Genomic DNA, 6575 nt, shown 5'->3' with positions numbered 1-6575 from the left:
CTGGTTCTTGTGACTAAGAGTGATTGCACCTGTGGGTCCCACAGGATACTTTGTACAGAAGGCCACTCTTTCAAGACTGGAAGACATAGCTTATCTACCTGATACATAGAAACAAACATGAGAGATAGACAAAATGAGGAGACCTAAGAATGTATGACTGTGTTCCAAATTTAAGAACTGAACAAGACTCCAGAAAAAGAACAAAATAAAATAGCAGGCAAAAAAAAAAAAAAGAAAAAAAAAACTTTTAGTTTTTCAATATAAACTTATGTCAAAATACGTATCTTTGAGACGAACATAAGCATTCCATTTATTTGTTTTGATAGAGTCTTGACTTCAGGAGGATAATAAAATTTCACGTCATTACAATGTGGAACATCTTTGTCTTCTCTAGTTTCTCTAGGACAATGTGCAGCCTAACTACTAGAGGACTAGTATGTAACCACTTCTACTCAGCAATATTGTGCATTAGGTGATTAGATGTTGGAAATGCAAAGATAAAATAAATATTGCCCTCAAGGAATTTATAATCTATTATGGTAAAAAAGACTCATAAGTGGTACGGTACAATAAAATGTTTAGGTAATTTTACAGTACAGTAAAATTAAAAGGTGTATTTAGAATATATTAGAGGCCCCAAAATGCTAAGTTTGCCTGGAGTGATTAGATGTCTTCACACAGGCTTTAGAACTAAGTTTTGAGATAGATTGGGGAATGGCATTCCACTCAGAGGAAATAGAGGTAACATATCATGAAGGTATAAGATACCTGAAATATTTGGGAACTGTGATTAGAGCAGTATGACAAACACATAGATGGAAGAGGGGCTATAGAATGGACTTCTTGAGTAGTGGAGAAAAGCTAGATTGTAGAGAGTTATCCATAGCATAATAAGAAGTGTAGACATAATTGAAAGGCTTGGAGATCCATTCTATATGCTTAAGCAGAATATACTCAGTTTGTATTTTAGTAAAAAGGAATAGGGGTCAGGACAATCGAATAAAGGAGGAGATAGCTGTGGAAACAAAAAGGAGGTGAACTGAAAATTTATGTGGATCTGGTCTGAGGAAAAGATGAGATGAGTTGGGGATACATCTAATCTGAGTTAACTGTGGGATTATCAGGCCAAGATCTTTAGATCTATGGGAAATCCACCTCCAAGGCTGTTTTTAAATATTTCCAACTCCTACTTGGTTAAAAACCTCTTTGTATTCACTTTAGACTGAGAAAATAGATGTACTTTTCATACAAATCAAATTTACCCAAGTTTCTTATTATAACTATTAAAACATTTTCATGAGGTAATTAGTCTAATATTTATAACTGAAATACTTATCTATTAATTCCAATAGAAATTTATTTTCAGTACAGCTATGTCTGATCTCAAACAATCAATATACGTTTACTTCAATAGCTAATCAATATATAGAGAGTTTCTATCAAGGTTTTCTAACCTTGATTTTAACTTCCTTATGAATATTTCCTTATTCTTCTTCCTCTTTTTTGGAAAATATTTTACAGTAAAAATTACTGTAATATTGTTCTATGTATATTTCATCTACTTTTTAATCTGTTTTTATATTTATATAAAGGAAAATAATTAAATCCTTTCATGTTTTAGTTTATTAATTACTTTTTTTGATATTCACATAAGACTTTGAGGTACATCATAGTTTTTTCATAGTTAATTAAACTTTATAAGCTTATTTTTCATTTACTTGGTTGACTGATCAGGATAATTTATTACCAATATCTATTTATGACAATTTATATTTTAAAATAATGTTATAGTTTCCCCAGCTCATCTTGGATGCTATTTTTCATCACAGTGACACTCTATATTAATTGTTTTTTGGTGTTTAAGATGATTTGATATTTATAACTGGTATACAAAATAGTATATAGTCAAGATAAATTCCAATGTCCAAAATAACTGTATTTATTAAAATGTGGATATTAAAATTTGTATAAATTGTTATTCTCTTTAATTTTTGCTAAAAAACATTATAATGTATTATAATTTCAATGAGAAAGAATTCACCATGACGATTATCTTACCCCTATTTTGATACTCAGTAATTGTTTCTTTCATTGTCAGGTAGAGCATATTTGCATAACTAGATCAAAATGAGAACACTTTTGATAATATGCTGTACTTGAGTTCATATCCCAATTGCACATTCTAAAAATTAAATTTTCATTTGTAGTTGTCTGGAAAAAATAAAACTCTTGCTGCCATTTGGATGATTGCATCTTTCAGTTGTTACAGTTGGAATGCCTTTTGTATATTTTATACATTCTCTGTAGCACACAATTATACCCCTTTTTGAGGCAATTGCCCTCTTTTCCACAGGCATGAGAGTGTGGGAGTCACAAGACCAACTTTTGTTTCCAAAGCCAAATTAAATGAGTTTATATATAAACTCTTCTATTTAAGCATTGTATGATCTTGAGGAAGGATATTAACCTCAGTGGGCATCAGCATTCTCATCTCCAAGTTGAGAATAATAATTTTAATACTTCTTCATTGAATTTCTGGGTGGGTTAAATAATAAGTACAATACTACAATACAATTACATAATATTGTACTGATCCAAGTGTTGCTTTTAAAATAGTAATGACATATGATTATTATTTTACATAAATCCATGAGCACATTTACCTCTCTTCATCCCAGGATAAAATTCATTTGACCAAGGGGACACCTGTTTCATGCTGAATCAAGCAGATGATCTGGGAATATGGACTTGACACTGAGAGATCAAGTTAGTCTCTATTGATAATTTGAACTATAACAAGTAAACTCGGGAGTTGTGTTGTGGCTACATCTTCTAGCTTTCTTTTCTTGGTTGAGGCCCAGCCATGGTTGTATTTCTGTCTTTGAGTTTGAGGAGACACTCATAGGTCCTTATATTTTGTGTTTACATTTTTCCTTGACTTGATTTATTTTTCTTTCAACCAAAGAGACTTCACCAATATCAAATGTATAAGAGTTAAATCTTTTTTACTGTAAGGAACATTTTAGTATTATTTTCATGTTTCTGGAAGATGGCTAGAATGACATACAGTCGACACCTGTTCTCTTGTCAATAATAGTTTAGTTATTAATTGTGGACAGCAGAAAACAAAATTAGAAGTCTGTCCACTCAAGATAGACCTACCTCAAAGCTACCTCCATGAAGACATCCTTAAACACAGGTGCTGAATGGCTCCTCTTTAGCTCTCAACATGGTGGATCGCAGATATTTAGATTTTCTTGTCCAGTAAAGGAGATTCTGAATCCATCACAAGATTTCTCATCTTACCATCTATATCACNTGAAGAACAAAAGGACAGCAACTTGTCTGTTCCCCTTCCCCCAATTCCCCAGCGCTGTTCCCATCCCCCAATTCCCCAATAAAAATCTTTAAAAAAAGAGAGACCAGTCACTGCCCTCATGGCACTTACATTCTCATAGGAAGAGATAGAAAAAAACTTGCCAAAAAACATGCAAATAAAACACATTAACATGGTGATAAATGTTATGATTAACACTACACAGGACAGAAAGTAACTTTACTCAGATCCTATCTTCTCAATGAGGCATTTCCCCAGTGATGATTTAATACTGTAATCCGGGAATCTTCAAATCACAGCCTATTGGCCAAATCAGCCAACTGCTGGCTTTTGTAAAGTTTATTGGAGCACAGCCACACCCACTCATTAACGTATTGCCTATGACTGCCTTTGTGCTACAAGGGCAAGGCTGAGCATGAGCAGTTGCAACAGAGACACGGCCTGCAAAGCCTAAAATAGTGTATGGTCCTTTATGGAAAAAAGCGCTGACTAATTCCTGCTGGTACTCTCAATCTCCTTTAACATCCCTAACTTTTTCTGTTTCCATAGCTCTATTACCTCTAAAATTCTATTTACTATACATATTTATTTTATAGCTTATTGTCTATTTTTTTCCCTTGTATTAAGCTGTTAACACCATAAGGGCAAGATCTTAATTCTGTTCATATATGTATCCCAAATGTTGGGACTATGGTAGGTACTCAATAAATATTTGTAGAGTGATTAGATGAGGTTACAGAAATAAGCAGTATTCATTATACAACCATGGAAAGCATGGTGAGGAATTTGGATTTTATTCAAAATTTATGGGCAGCCACAGGAGGGTTTTAAACAGTGGAGTGACATGATGTGATCCAGGCCACTACTGACTTTCTACAATCCTTAGTCTGATTGACCAAGCCCATTCATGTGTTTCTTGCTCAGCCTGTGCCACAGGTCTTAGTCCAGTAAAAACTGTGACTGAAAAATGATTATTATAAAGGAATCTCAAAATACCAGTATTTAATGACTCCAGCTCAGAACATTCCTTTGTGGGCAGAAGCCCCAGAGAGAGAGAGGTTTATTGTCAAGTTCTGCGTAGTTCTCCAATAACATTAAACAGCAAGCTTGATGATTTTGAAACAGATTTTTTTATAGAAATTTTGTAAGTTTTATATATTATATTTGCTATAATACTACAAGTTGTCTTCTGAGAAATAGATGCAAAGATATTATTGTAACCAAAGTACCATAAAACCCAGCTTACCAATCAGTATACTGGAGAGTACTGGTGTGCCACCAGTGTGCTGCAGGTATGCTGAGATGTCAATTACCCTCCAACTTGGGGGTAACCAGAGTCTTACCCCTCTCACTCATTAGTGGCCTCATTCATTTATCCAGATATTTTAAAAACTTATTATCATTTTATATAGATGACATAAGGTTAAGTAGTCCTGCAATGGACAATAATCATACTTTGTTAATGATGTTTGTTTTCCAAAACAGAAGAAAAATTATACAACTTAATAATTTATGCTTAACTTAGTAATTTAAAAAAAAATGCAAGCAAGTACCCATGCGAGTAGATGTCGAGTAGAATTTGTCGGGAGCAGGGGCAGAAGAAACAAAGTTCCAGGGCTTCGCCGAGATCCAAGTTGCTAGTGTGGTCTCTCCACTCCTCACAAAGGCAGTGGCTTCCAAACCCCTGAGCGTGGTCATCCTTGGGCTGCCCCGCTCGGGCATTGTGCCAGAGGATCGCCCAGAACATTGGCATCCAGCATCTCCCTAGAGGCGACTTCTTGCGGGAGAACATCAAGACCAACACTGAAGTTGGCGATATGGCAAAGCAGTACATAGAGAAAGGTCTCTGGTTCTAGATCATGTGATCAGTTGCCTGATGATGTCGGAGCTGGAGAATAGGTGTGATCAGCACTGGTTTCAAGATGGTTTTCCTCGTAGGACATTAATTCAGGTGGAAGCCCTGGACAGAACCTGTGACCTGAATCTAGTGATCACTCTAAATGTTCCATTTGGAAGGCTCAAAGATCGTCTCAGCTGACATTGGATCCGCCCTCCTGGCGGGAGGATGTGCAACCTGGACTTCAATCGAGTTCATGTACATGGGATTGATGACGTCACTGGTGAACCACTAATCCTGCAGGAGGACGATAAACCTGAAGCGGCTGCTGCCAGGCTAATACAGTACAAGCATGTGGCAAAGCCAGCCATTGAACTATACAAGAGCCAAGGAGTATTCCACCAATTTTCTGGAACAAAGACTAACAAAATCTGGTTCTATGTTTATACTCTTTTCTCAAACAAGATCATACTTAGTCTAAAGAAGCAGACTGAGCATGCCTGATGGAAGAACTGGGACAATGGGGTCATTCTTTTCATTGTTGTGTAGAATCGGCGCCTTGTCCCAATTGGAAGCTAGCTGAGATAGCTTGCAGTATCTTTTCTAGTTTAAGTGGTAAACTAATATGAAAACTAAGAATAGAAAGAGTTAATGAAGAGTTTCTTCTCTGCCTTTCAAAAGATGAGTTACCTACACATGTTTAAGATGTCTCTGCACATGTCTCAAGCCCTTTACAAGAAAGCAAGCATAGGCTGAACTTCAAATGGTGTATGACCCAAGCTCTAGCTGATTTTTGACAGTCATGTTGTTGCCATAGCAGCATTTTTACACCTGATGGTGGTGGTCTCTGGTTCTCTCCATTCCCCAAAGGCTGTTGAACTATAGCATCCGTAGGCCTGAGAATACCAAGGGCTGTAGCACAGACTTTGTCCCACATTTTCTGTTTTGTGTCCCCGTGGTGACAACAGGATTGAACTCAATTGCTCTCAGTTGGTCACTTCTCTGACTTTGAGTGACTGTATCCACAATTCACTTTTTCTGTTAGGAGTGACATCTTTTCTGCGCGCACACTCCATAAGATTTCTTGTTTTTATACATCCTGGAATGAACAGATTTGGCTTCTGCTGTTATTATCAGACTATGGATTTTTACATTTGGTTTCTCCCTTCCTAGGCTATTAAGTAATACAGATATTACTGCTTTTATCCCACTGAAATGCCTTTCTAAGAGCTGAAAGCGAGGGGACGATGTCAGATCACTTCAAGCTCCAGGAACAGCTATGCGGAGAGTCTACATGGTCTGACGATTAAGTTCACAAACTTGTTGCAATGATGTTGCTAACATTTTTTTATATCAAAGGGATTATTCATTATGAATTTGTACCAACTGGACAAAAAGTTA

At 36.1% G+C, this 6575-nt stretch overlaps 1 pseudogene; it reads left to right on the top strand.

Annotated features, from left to right (window-relative positions):
• LOC109372883 (adenylate kinase 4, mitochondrial pseudogene) overlaps positions 1–5678 on the top strand; it is a 36317-nt pseudogene extending 30639 nt beyond the window's left edge.
• Positions 5679–6575: the final 897 nt, after the last annotated feature.

This window comes from Hipposideros armiger, unplaced genomic scaffold (assembly GCF_001890085.2).
Source record: "Hipposideros armiger isolate ML-2016 unplaced genomic scaffold, ASM189008v1 scaffold_673, whole genome shotgun sequence".
NCBI lineage: Eukaryota > Metazoa > Chordata > Mammalia > Chiroptera > Hipposideridae > Hipposideros > Hipposideros armiger.
The sequence above is the reverse complement of the archived record's forward strand: the minus strand, read 5'-3'. Positions and strand labels throughout refer to the sequence as shown.